Source organism: Harpia harpyja, unplaced genomic scaffold (genome assembly GCF_026419915.1).
Source record: "Harpia harpyja isolate bHarHar1 unplaced genomic scaffold, bHarHar1 primary haplotype scaffold_75, whole genome shotgun sequence".
In the NCBI taxonomy this organism is placed as follows: domain Eukaryota; kingdom Metazoa; phylum Chordata; class Aves; order Accipitriformes; family Accipitridae; genus Harpia; species Harpia harpyja.
The window spans coordinates 263786-275480 of record NW_026293419.1 but is presented as its reverse complement, the minus strand read 5'-3'; the positions used below and the strand labels follow the sequence as shown (position 1 = coordinate 275480).

Here is an 11695-nt window from a genome sequence, read left to right as displayed (position 1 = left end):
GTCCTCGTAGACAATTTAGCTTAAACTAGCCGTATGGTTTTACATCACCCATGAAAAATAATAAGAGCACTAAAAAGCATTTTTTAGGGACTAACGTGCATTCTTTAGGATAAGATATATCAAAACATGTAAAGGAGTGTTGACGCGGCAGTCACGGACACTGCACGCAATCAATATGATCAAGCAGCTGCCACTTTATTGCCAAGATAGCTCGGTTTATATGTTCATTCTAGTTACTGTTCACGCATAAGCAAATTAGAGATTGGTTAGCATGAGCTGTCCACGCGCCTAGTTACACCTAATGATTGGTTATATCAACACTGTACACGCGCATAAACATAAGGCATAATTGGTTGCGTTAACTAAAACATGCGAAACTTGTCTCAGTCTAATTGGTCAAGATAAGCTGCCGAACTGAGGTTCTTTGTGCCAAGTTCCCTTTATCGTGGAATGCGCACCTGTGTTCTTCTAATTGGCATCTTTCTTTTTTTTGTCTTCTTGTTTATTCTGTTCAAGGCCTTCTAAAGGCGTCTGGAATGCTCTTACTACCGTTAGCTAAATGTGTCCACAAGCAAAGCGTCCTTGAAGCCTGCTGCCTACAAAACATCCTTGGCTCACAAATGGATCAATTCTATCGAGTCTGGATTGTTCACTATGTGCCCGTTACTTTCCAAGTATCCCACAAAGGACCACACTGCGCAGAGTCACCTGAGGAGGGTCAGGTAGCAGACAAGTGAGGAAGACTACGGAAGACCGCCAGAGACCTTCAGTGCACCTGCGTAAAGGACATTTGCATATGCTAATACTTTCCTGGAAAACTAATGAATATGTATAACATTTCTTGGAAATCCGGTGAATATGTACGTAGAACATGTACTTAACCTGCACAATTAGGCCCGACGGTGTGCACGATAGGTGGAACGATCCCCCCCTGTGCACCCAGCGCTGCCAATAAAGAATACCTACTTAATAGTTAGTCAGGCTATTGAGTTAGTTGCTTTGAATCACTATCGTGCACACCAATTCTTTCAACGGTTGGGATTAGATACAAAAGGGATATACATATTCATGATTTTTCCTGGAAGTAATTAACATATTCATCTGAATTCCGGGAACTCGTCGACATATGTAAATGCCCTCGGCACAGGCGTGCTCGAGATCTTTGGTGGTCTTCAGGGGCCCTCTGGTGGTCTTCGATAGTCTTCCTCGCTTGTCCACTAGTACACCCTCTTCTAGTAATTCTGCGCAGTGGGACGCTTTACATGTTTTGATACAGTTTATCCTGAAGAACGTTTGTTAGTAACTCTAATATCTATCTTGTCTTGATTTTCATTCGTTTAACACAAGCCACAGTGACGCTTTTAAGCTCAATTATCTAAAAGGGCCTAAGGTTCTCATCTTCCCAGGGAATTGCAAGGTCGACCAAAAGCAATTTCCTCTGGTATCTTACACATTTTGCAACATACGGGTTTTCTTATCCACCGCTAGTCAGCATAACAAGGACACCGTTCTTCTCGCAACGCAAGATGTAAAGCATCTTGCATCAGCGCGATACACAAAGTTTTGGTAAAAGTGTTATCGTTGTTTCCAGTAACAGTCCGTCTTGTCCACGCTTCACAAGCTGCAGGTCCAAGCCGGAGCGGGAGACTTGCGCCGGCGTTTCTCCACGACCTTCCCCTTCCCCAGGTGATTGTGGTTGGGGTGGTGGGCGAGCCCAGCGGTATATCAACCACAAGACGCCTTTTTCTGCTTGTTGTTTTTCGTGGGATCGGTCAGATCCCGCCGTACCACGAGGTCTCTTGGTGGTGCGTTTCCCTCCCGGCTCTTGCAGCTGCTGCGTGGGCTTTCTGCGGAGGATTTGAGTTAAATTGGCAGAAGTGAGAAGAGCAAAAGGGGTGGCAGCCGTAGCTTTCAAGCGATGTGGCGCTTCCGAGGAGGACGCTGCTGTGGAAGAGGTCGGCGTTGGCCCGTGGGACTGGTAGTGCTCGGTTTGTGCAGGTGATGGAGAGGAACCTGGTGGTAGCAGCGACATCTTAAATAGCTGGGGCATTTAAGAAGCATTTTAGAATTATATATGAAGGCATATATTCTCGGGTATTATTTCCACCAATTGCCGCAAAACCTACAGAGAAGGAAACGCCCCATAAATTACACATGCAAGGCCAACAAATGTTTTTAATTCTGTCTTTGGCTTTTCTGCCTCTTGGCTCTAACCGAGTGTTGTTTTTGCAGGGTGATCCCGAAAACAGAGAGAAGCTCTTCCTCGAGGGACCTGTGGGCAGGTGGGCCAGCTGGCAGAGTTGTCCGAATTTCTGGAAGTTCTTTCCGAGCTTTTCCTGGCCAGAGGCAGCACTGGGAGGAAGGAGAGGGTGGGCTGCTGGTGTCCTTCGTGCAGCTTGGTCCCTGCTTTGGTACTTGATGGATTCTTCTTCCTCCTCTTCCTCCTCCCCAGCATTGCAGAAGTTAGACGTTGTGTTTCTCCCTCATCAGGGAAGCCCTCCTCCTCCCTGCTGAGGGGTCGTAGTTTGTGGCGTCCACGAACCGGCTCCGGAGATCGTAACCCTGCCGCGGGGATCTGCTTGGCTCGCTCTGCCTCGGCAGGATTTGATCCTGAGCAGCCCTGGGTGCCGGAGCCTGCTTGGAGCGGGCACTGGAGGGTCCTGGGGCCGCATCATCCCTTGGGACTTGCTCACGACGTGGAGGACTTCTTCTCGCACCTCTTCCTCCTCTTGCGGAGCGATGGTTGTCCGTGTACTCCACGAACCGGCTGCGGAGATTATAACCCCGCCGCGGGGATCGGCTCCGCTCTTTTTCCCGCAGCTGAGTTTGCTCCCAGGCAGCCTGGGATGCGGGAACCGCCTTGGAGCTGGAGTTGGAGGTCAACGGAGGTGAATCATCCCTGGGGGTTTGTTCGTGACTCGGAGAACTAGTTCTCCTCCTCACTGAGCCACGGTCGTCTGTGTATTCCACGAACCGTCTGCAGAGTTTACAGCCACACTGCGGGGATCGGCTCCGCTCTCTCTCCTGAAGCAATCTTTGCTCCCAGGCAGCCTGGGATGCGGGAACCGGCTTGGAGCTGGAGTTGGAGGTCCACAGAGGCGAGTCATCCCTGGGGACTTGTTTGTGACTTGGAGGACTAGTTCTCCTCCTCCTCGCTGAGCCACGGTCATCCGTGTACTCCGCGAACCATCTGCAGAGTTTACAGCCACACCGCAGGGATTGGCTCCGCTCTCTCTCCCGCAGCAATCTTTGCTCCCAAGCAGCCCGGGATGCGGGAGCCCACCGGGAGCTGGAGTTGGAGGTCCACGGAGCTGAGTCAGTCCTGGGGGCTTGTTCGTGACTCGGAGGACTAGTTCTCCTCCTCCTCGCTGAGCCACGGTCGTCCGTGTTCTCCACGAACCGGCTGCAGACATTATAACCCTGCAGCGGGGATCGGCTCCGCTCTCTCTCCCGCAGCAATCTTTGCTCCCAAGCAGCCCGGGATGCGGGAGCCCACCGGGAGCTGGAGTTGGAGGTCCACGGAGCTGAGTCAGTCCTGGGGGCTTGTTCGTGACTCGGACTAGTCCTCCTCCTTGCTGAGTAGTTGTAGTCCTTGGTGGCCATGAGGCAGCTGCAGAAATCCTTGTCCCGTTGTGGCAAGTTGCTCCAGGCCCTCTCCCTGGCCCCATTCCTCTGGCAGCAGGAACAGGAGGTGAATCCGTCCTCCTCCTCGTCGTCCCGTTGTGCAGCGTGCGGCCCACGGTCAAACAGTTGACAGCGGAACGGGAAGCCGGGTTGGGTTCTGGACGCGCACGAGGCCGTGCTGCGCCTGCCTGCCCAGGCTGCAGATGCCTCCCGCGCATCTGCCTGGTTTAACTGGCTGGTCCTGGTTCTTGTAGAGGAGCTGCAGTCCTCTGGAGCATCCTCCATGCCCACCGCCACGTCCTGCACAGAGAGCTGTGAAAAGGCCCGGACCTTTCCCCATGAAAGGACCAGAACAGTGGGGAACCCCCAGAAACTGTGGGACGGGACAGCTAAGGGTGTCCCAGAGCTTCTCCTGGAGGGCTGCAAAGGCAGAAGACCCAAAGGTGGACAAATGGGGTGGATTGAGGTGGGATGCTTTGAGAGGGAGAAGCGTTGCAGCTTTGAAGAAAGCTGCAGCGTGGGAGGGAAAAGAGAACGATGCCAAGATCCCGGAAAGAAATCCACTGATCCATCTCCCCAGAGTTACCTTAGTCCTAGGAAGAAGGTGGTCCCACAGGATCTACCTTCTTGCTGCCGGCCGCCCACTGACTCGGGAAGGCATGGGCATGTGATGGTATCTGTGGGGAAGAAGGCCTTCCTCCCCTTAAATCAGAGCTCCTGGAGAAAAAAAAAAAGAGTGATTTCTGTTTAGGGCTGTTCTTGCAGCTTTCCCTGGGGTCCAGCCATTTTCTTGGAGCGGTTTCTATGACAGAGAGAAGACGTATCCAAACCTACAAATTTGAAATTTGGTTGGGGTCTTGCTTCCCCTGTTGGAGCAAGACCTCATCTTTATCCTCCCTACGGCCTCCATTTCATAGAATCCCAAAATGGTTGGGGTCGGCAGGGACCTTAAGGATCATCTTGTTCCATCTCCCCTGCCATGGGGTGAGTTGTTCAAAGCCCCATCCAACCTGGCCTTGGACACTTTTGGGGAAGGGGCATCCACAACTGCTCTGGGCAACCTCTTCCAGTGTCTCACCACCCTCACCGTAAAGAATTTCTTCCTAACAGCTGACCTAAACCTGCCCTCTTTCAGTTTAAAACCGTTCCCCCTAGTCCTACCACTACAATCCCTCATAAAAAGTCCCTTCCCATCTTTCCCTTTAAGTACTCTTCTGTTATTACCTGACATAGAACAGCAAATAGGCTTACTGCTGGAGAACCATGTTGCTGTCACAAAGATCCACAGATGAATCGTCCATCTCGTACCACAGCCCGTTGCTGGCCTGTAAAAAAAAAGGCAATGATATCTGGAGATGAACCGCACGGTTTCTCCACAAAAACGCAGGCAGAAAACTACAGAACCAAGAGCACGCCAAAACAAACCCAACCCAGCCTCTAAGGAGACCTTCTCCCCCAAATCCTTGGCTGCCGGTATCACTGCCGTGAAAGTCTGTCTTCCTCAGCACGCCTTTTTCTCGTGCGTGGAAGGAAGTTGCTCTTTACCTTTGTGTAGCAGAAATAGTGCCCCGAATGACACCTGTTACCGCTATGCACCAGGACAGCGTATAAGGAGTAGAAGAGCGGTTCTCCGTCTGTCTGAGACATGTACGGGCGAAGATCCAAGCAGTTGGAGTACTTCACAACCTACGGAGAGACCGAGAGTGCTCGGAAATGATCCTGAAATACTACACGAAATAGCCCTCCAAGACCAGAGGTGTATAAATACATCTTTGGGGCTCATGAACACTTGGTTTTTCCCCAAAGCAGCAGGTAATGGTTTGGGTGGCAGGACACTGTTCTCGGCCAAAGCAGCTCTCCCGGAGCAGCGTACGTGCTTGTCTTCCCGCGGCAACTCTCCTCTCCCCGGAAGGGAACGCGAAAAACTCAACGTGAACGGCTTGTGAAAGAGCATACTGCTTTGGGAAATATCCCGCTCCAGGAAGGGAACGTTGCGCTCCAGTTGCATACGCACCTTGTTGATCTTCCCGCCGCTGAAATCTTCAAACCGTTTCAGACACACGGTGAGAACCTTGGGTGCGCGATGGATTGTAAACCTCTTGGAGGCGGCAACTGTCTTGTTACACCTTGAAACCAAGCACAGAGCCAAGTGCTGAAATGCAACCTTTGTATACGCCCTATCTTGCCCCAAGAAGGCCAGACATCCTTTCATGTCTCACACCCCCCTACGCTGTTTTAAGGCTGTTCAGATGCACAGAGCCATATTAAAATATCGGTGCCTCATTATCGTGCATCTAACCTATGTGAATTATTATGTTAATATATTATGTTATGTGAAAAGATGGCTTATGCTAGAGTATGTGCAGCACCTTCACGCAGGATGTAGTATTGATATGGTGTTAATAATCATCTTACTGGCTGCATTTAAAGCAGTTTTCACCATCTAGCTGCTCGGGTTTCACGAAGTCCGTCAGCGCTGCAGTGACAGTTGAGGCTGCCTGGAGGAGTGAGAAAGGAGAGAACTGATCTCCGGGAAACGCCCTCGCCCAAACACTTATCAGGAGTTGACAAGAAGACCCAGGTGAACCCTCAAGCAGCGCCCACAAGGAGGCAGAAAGAGGGTACGATGCCGAACATTTCCCTCAATTCCCTCAATTCCCGGGGCTATCAAGAGCTACGTCTCTGTGCCACTGCTCAGTTCAGCTACCGATGGTGCGCAGGGTCATCAATAATGAAAATAATACCACCCGTCAGACGGGTGTTGAGGGAGGGCAAAAAGAAGAAGGACGCAGAGGGATCCTTCCACTCCACTTGCCACCCACCACCAGGCTCTCTTGTGTTCACGGTATGCGTTTTTAAAGCAACTGTGTTGATTCTGGAAAGCTACAGGGGCCTTGCGACATCTTGAAGCACAATTACAAACTCTCTTACTTTGATATCCAGAGGAATATCCAGAAAGGCCTCGTAGGAATCAGAAACCACTTTGCAGCTCGAGCACGTGACTGGAAGGAAATTCAAAATGCTCAGCGATGGGGAAGTCGACTGACTGTGCCGCTTTACGTCCTTCATACCTACTACGCCAGTCACACCATCGGCTGTTCATCACAGGCCGACAGAAGGACACAGACAATTCCAAGGAGAGCAATGGTTGTGGAAAAGTACCTCTGGATCTCAGAAAGCCCCCAAATATTTGGTGGACGATGGTAGTCGATTCGGAAGGGATGTCCAAGCTGGAAATAAATGGTAAGGCAGAGAGTTATCTCCTCCCGGAGTTTTGCTTTGTGTGAAAGCCCTGGGCGTAGTTTTTCCTTGATGGCACTGCACCAAGGAGTCCAAAGGGCTCGGGAACATTGCAAAGGGAATTTGCTTGTGCTTACTTGCTGATTCCACCCAGACAAGCTCTCTGCATGGCACCAATAGCATAACGTAAGAACTCATGGGCATCTTCCTGCCTGCCAAGCTGGAAATGTTTTCCTATTGCTAAAAAAGAAGAAGTTAGTAGCTTTCTCCTACAAGAACAGAAGAAAACTTGTCAAAGCACCCGAAATGACTCACGTGTGAGAATGCTGACGACAGCCGAAGGATAGATGGCACCGCCTGAGAAGCGCAGGACGCTGTTAACGTGCTTTTCCATTCTGCACATCATGCAGAAGCCTGGCTGGCGGCCTGAAGAGGAAGGGAGGGAAGCAAGAGCCTTAGGTGAGCAAAACATCCACAGCAATGGGAAAGCCAGTGGGGATTTTGAAGTTCAAAGAACGGTCTCCGCTCCTCCCAAGGCGACAGCATCCCAACGAGCCCAGGACATTTTAGCGCAGAGAAAACTTTCTTCAGAGGGATGTTAAACTGACAGAATATTTCTGTGCAATAAGCAAAGAGGGTTTAACCTGCAGGAATAGGGACCGAGACCTGGGGCTAGAAAGGGGTGCCCTTGTGAAGACGGCCACAGCTAGATACGACAAGTGCCTTCTAGGCTTGAGTGTTCAAAGACGACCAACTCGGGGAATTGGCAAAGAAGGGCTGCTTTTCTCTTAAATTCCAGATTCTTGGAATCCTTGGGAAGTGCCCGACAGATTTACAAGGAGCTGTTCCTAAAAGTACTCACACGACTGGCTGTGCTCACGAGAGAGCAGGTAGTTGGCCAGAGGTGGGGTGTATGTCAGGCACTGCAGGACGGAGTTGAGGAAACACATGTTGCCCGAGTTGTGGAGTCCCGCTCCAGCTCTGCATCGTTGCTGCCAGTCCATGTAAATCTTCTCCGGGGGAAAGAGGATCCTTTGTGGCGGAGCCATTCCCTCAGCAACGACTGCAGGGCGACGACATTTGAAAAGAGATGAGACAATATTGTTGCACGGAAGCACATGTAAAAAAGTTGAGTTCTCTACGGGAGGACCCAGTACAACCAGCTGTGTCGTGCTTTGTCTACACACTTTTTGAACACCTCCAGGGATGGTGACTCCACCACTTCCCTGGGCAGCCTGGTCCAATGCCTGACAACCCTTTCAGTAAAGAAATTTTTTCTAATATCCAAACTAAACCTCCCCTGGCGCAACTTGAGGCTGTTTCCTCTCCTCCTATCCCTAGTTACTTGAGAGTAGAGACCAGCACCCACCTCGCTACACCCTCCTTTCAGGTCGTTGTAGAGAGCGATGAGGTCTCCCCTCAGCCTCCTCTTCTCCAGACTAAACCACCCCGGTTCCCTCAGCCGCTCCTCGGAAGTTCTCTAGACCCTTCTCCTTGTTCTCCAGACCCCTCACCACCTCGGTTGCCCTTCTCTGGACACGCTCCAGCACCTCAACGTCTTTCCCGTAGTGAGGGGCCCAAAACTGAAGCCAGGACTCAAGGTGTCACCTCACCAGTGCCCAGTACAGGGGGACAACCACCTCCCCGCTCCTGCTGGCCACACTATTTCTGATACAGGCCAGGATGCCGTTGGCCTTCGTGGCCACCTGGGCACACTGCTGGCTCATATTCAGCCGGCTGTCAACCAGCACCCCCAGGTCTTCTTCTGCTGGGCAGCTTTCCGGCCACTCTTCCCCAAAGCTGTAGCATCCCAAGGGGTTGCCGTAACCGAAGTGCAGGACCCGGCACTTGGCCTTGTAGAACTTCATACGATTGGCCTCAGCCCATCGATCCAGCCTGTCCAGATCCCTCTGTAGAGCCTTCCCACCCTCCAGCAGATCAACCCATCCTCCCAACTTGGTGTCATCCACAAACTTGCTGAGGGAGCACTCGATCCCCTCGTCCAAATCATCGATAAAGCTATTGGAACCGGCCCCAATCCTGAGCCCTGGGGAACACCGCTTGCGACCCGCCTTTTTTCCTGCCTCCAGGGTTTGTCAGCTTTCCATCAGCCACAGCTTTGCCAGATTCCCGCTCGAGGTGGCTGGTGGCAGTTTTGTTCCTGCCCCGCTTGGCTTACGTAGTTTTGGGCTGTCCCCACTCGGGACATCTGGTATAACCCCTTGTTCCCGCTTGAAACATTGCCCCATGCCAGCTACCGTGAAGAAAATTAACTCTATCCCAGCCCAAACCAGCACACCTCCCCTGTAAACGAGAGGGTTTAGATGCCAGGACAAATGACAATTTGCCAGCTCGGCAGAGCACGGGTGCCCTGAGATGTCTCAGGAGAGGCAGGCTGGGCTAAAGCTTCTCTCCTCCTCCTCCTCTCTGGGTTCTGTGGTCCAGCGGAGCAGCTGGGACTTTTCCGCAAGGACACCCTGGGTCCCGCTGTGCTGTCCTGCAGGCAGCAGCACAAGCCAGGCATGACGCTGTCTGCTCAGCACGCTCTGGGTGTTCTCCATGGGAAGGACAGCATGGGACTGGGCTTGTTGTTCCAGCTTTATTAAAAAACCCTAAATTTATTAAAATACAGCTGTTTTCCAGAGGAGGATTTCACTTCTTCAGGGCTTACCAGGGGCCAGCAGCACAGCGACTACAGGCTCCATCCCGACGTTGGCATCTCTCTTATCGGGATGAAGATCTCCTCCGCTGCTGGAGTCCTGACGGAGAGTTCAGGGTCTTTCGCCAAGGGCGGGAGGGCCGCAAGAGAAGGCAGCGGAGCAGCCGTGACCCCCCCACTGCCTGCAGAGACCCCCAGGAGTCCCCTGCAGACCACGGCACCCTGCCCAGTCCCCGTCCCCTGCCCCACCAGCCCCTCCTCGCCGTCGCAGATATCCTGCAGCTCCGGTTCCTCGGGTGCCGTGCGGCAAGACCTTGCGGCCAAGGACTGTGGCCCACCGATGAACCTGATGGCCACCGCTGGCAAGGTGGCTCGAGTGTCCCGCAGGTACGGCAGGCTCTGCCGGAGGTCGTCTTCCACCCTCTTCTTGTTGGGCGCTAACTAGAAAGAGCACAAGGAACTGGTACGGACCCTCCCAAGTCGGCCGGACCAGTACCTCCTCCCAGTAACCCCTTCCCGCGGCGATCTCCGTCTCCCAAAAAGAGCTGGGAGAGGTTCAGACAGCCGCAGGCAGCGGGGGCCCGGGGATGCTGAGACCCCTCTTTCATATTGCCAGGGCCCATATGAGTCACCATTTCCAAAGGGCCGTTTTTAAAGCCTAAAACCAAGGATTTTGGCCCTAAACTGGGGCTTTGGACCCTACAAATGGGTCTTTGGATGCTCATTATATGCCTCGGGCATTAAGGAAATGAGGCTTTGAGCCCTAAGTGAGGGGTTTGTACCTTAAAAAGAGGGTTGGGAGCCTACAACTGAAGTCCTTCAACCCTAGAATCAAAGCTTTGGACCCTAAAAATGAGGCTTTGGGACCTAAGCATGAGGCTTTGAGCCCTAGAAGTGGGCTTTGGACCCTCCAAATGAGGGTTTGGACACTCCAGATGCAGCTTGGACCCTAAAAATGCCTGTCTGGATCCTAAAAAAGAGGCTTTGGACCCTGAAAATGAGACTATGCAAACTAACACTGAGCCTTTGCACCCTAAAAATGAAGGTTTTGGAAACTAAAATGAGGCTTTGGAAGGCAAAGCTAAGAGTTTGGAAAGTAAAAATGAGGCTTTGGACTGTATAAATTCGGATTTAGACTCTACAAATGAGGCTTTGGTCCTTCCAGATCAGACTTTGGGGCTTAAAAATGATGCTCTGGGCCCTTAAAATGAGTCTCTGAACCTTAAAAACGGACCTTGGAGCTAATAAATTAGTTTTTGTACTCCATATATGTGGGTCTGGACCTTAAAAATGACTGTTTGCACCCCCCAAAGTAGGCTTTGGTCTTTTAAATTGATGCTTTTTGCCCTAACATTGAGGCTCGCATTATAAAAATAAGGGTTTACACTTGCAAAACTCAGGGTTGAATTTTAAAAATGATGCTTTGTAAAGCACAAAATCGGACTTGCTCACCGTAGCTATCTCCACGGCAGGTTAAATTTCTCGCCGTCTATTGTGTTTTAGTTCCCTTCTCACGCAAACCGTGGTGACAAACAGTACCCAAAAGGCTCTGGTGCTCCCAAACGGTGGCTTGATGGTCTGCGTAACCCACCTCTAGCCGCATCTCAAGGAGCGTAGGAACGGCGTTACAAGTAAATAAGGCAGCGTCCTGCTTTAGGAAGAAAGCGTGTTGGATTTGAAACCCTCGGGTAGGACAGGAGGAGCATGTCTTCTTGGGTCAGCGATGAGCGTCGGCACGTATTATCTGATCCAGAGCCGATGTCTGTCGCCGCTTTAGCTCTGGAATTACTCTGAGACCCAGGAGGCTCCATTTTCCTTAGGCTGTCACCTAAGGGAGTCGAGATAAAGACAGTTTAACAAGCGCAGGGAATAAGAAAGGAAACCAACGGACGTGACAGCAACCACCGACCACCTCTCACCAGCAGGCAGACACCCAGCCATCTCGGTGAGACGGCTGCCTTGGGAAGACTCCCCCAGTCCCGAATTTCTTGCTGAGCGTGACACTACGTGGAACGGACCGTGGTACCTCGTCGGTCAGCTCGGGGCAGCGGTCTCTGCTGTGTCCCCTCCCAGCCAGCTCGCTGGGGCAGCAGAGCGAGAAACGGAGAAGCCCTTGGTTCTGCATAAGCACCGCTCAGCAGTAGCTAAACATCGGTGCGCTGTCAACGCTCA

The 11695-nt window shown here is 51.9% G+C and overlaps 1 non-coding gene across 1 annotated transcript; it reads left to right on the top strand.

Moving 5' to 3' along the window:
• The first annotated feature begins 11238 nt into the window (after positions 1 to 11238).
• LOC128138631 (small nucleolar RNA SNORD45) lies at positions 11239 to 11323 on the top strand. The gene has a single exon (XR_008234098.1). It is a non-coding gene; the product is annotated as a small nucleolar RNA SNORD45 (small nucleolar RNA).
• Positions 11324 to 11695: the final 372 nt, after the last annotated feature.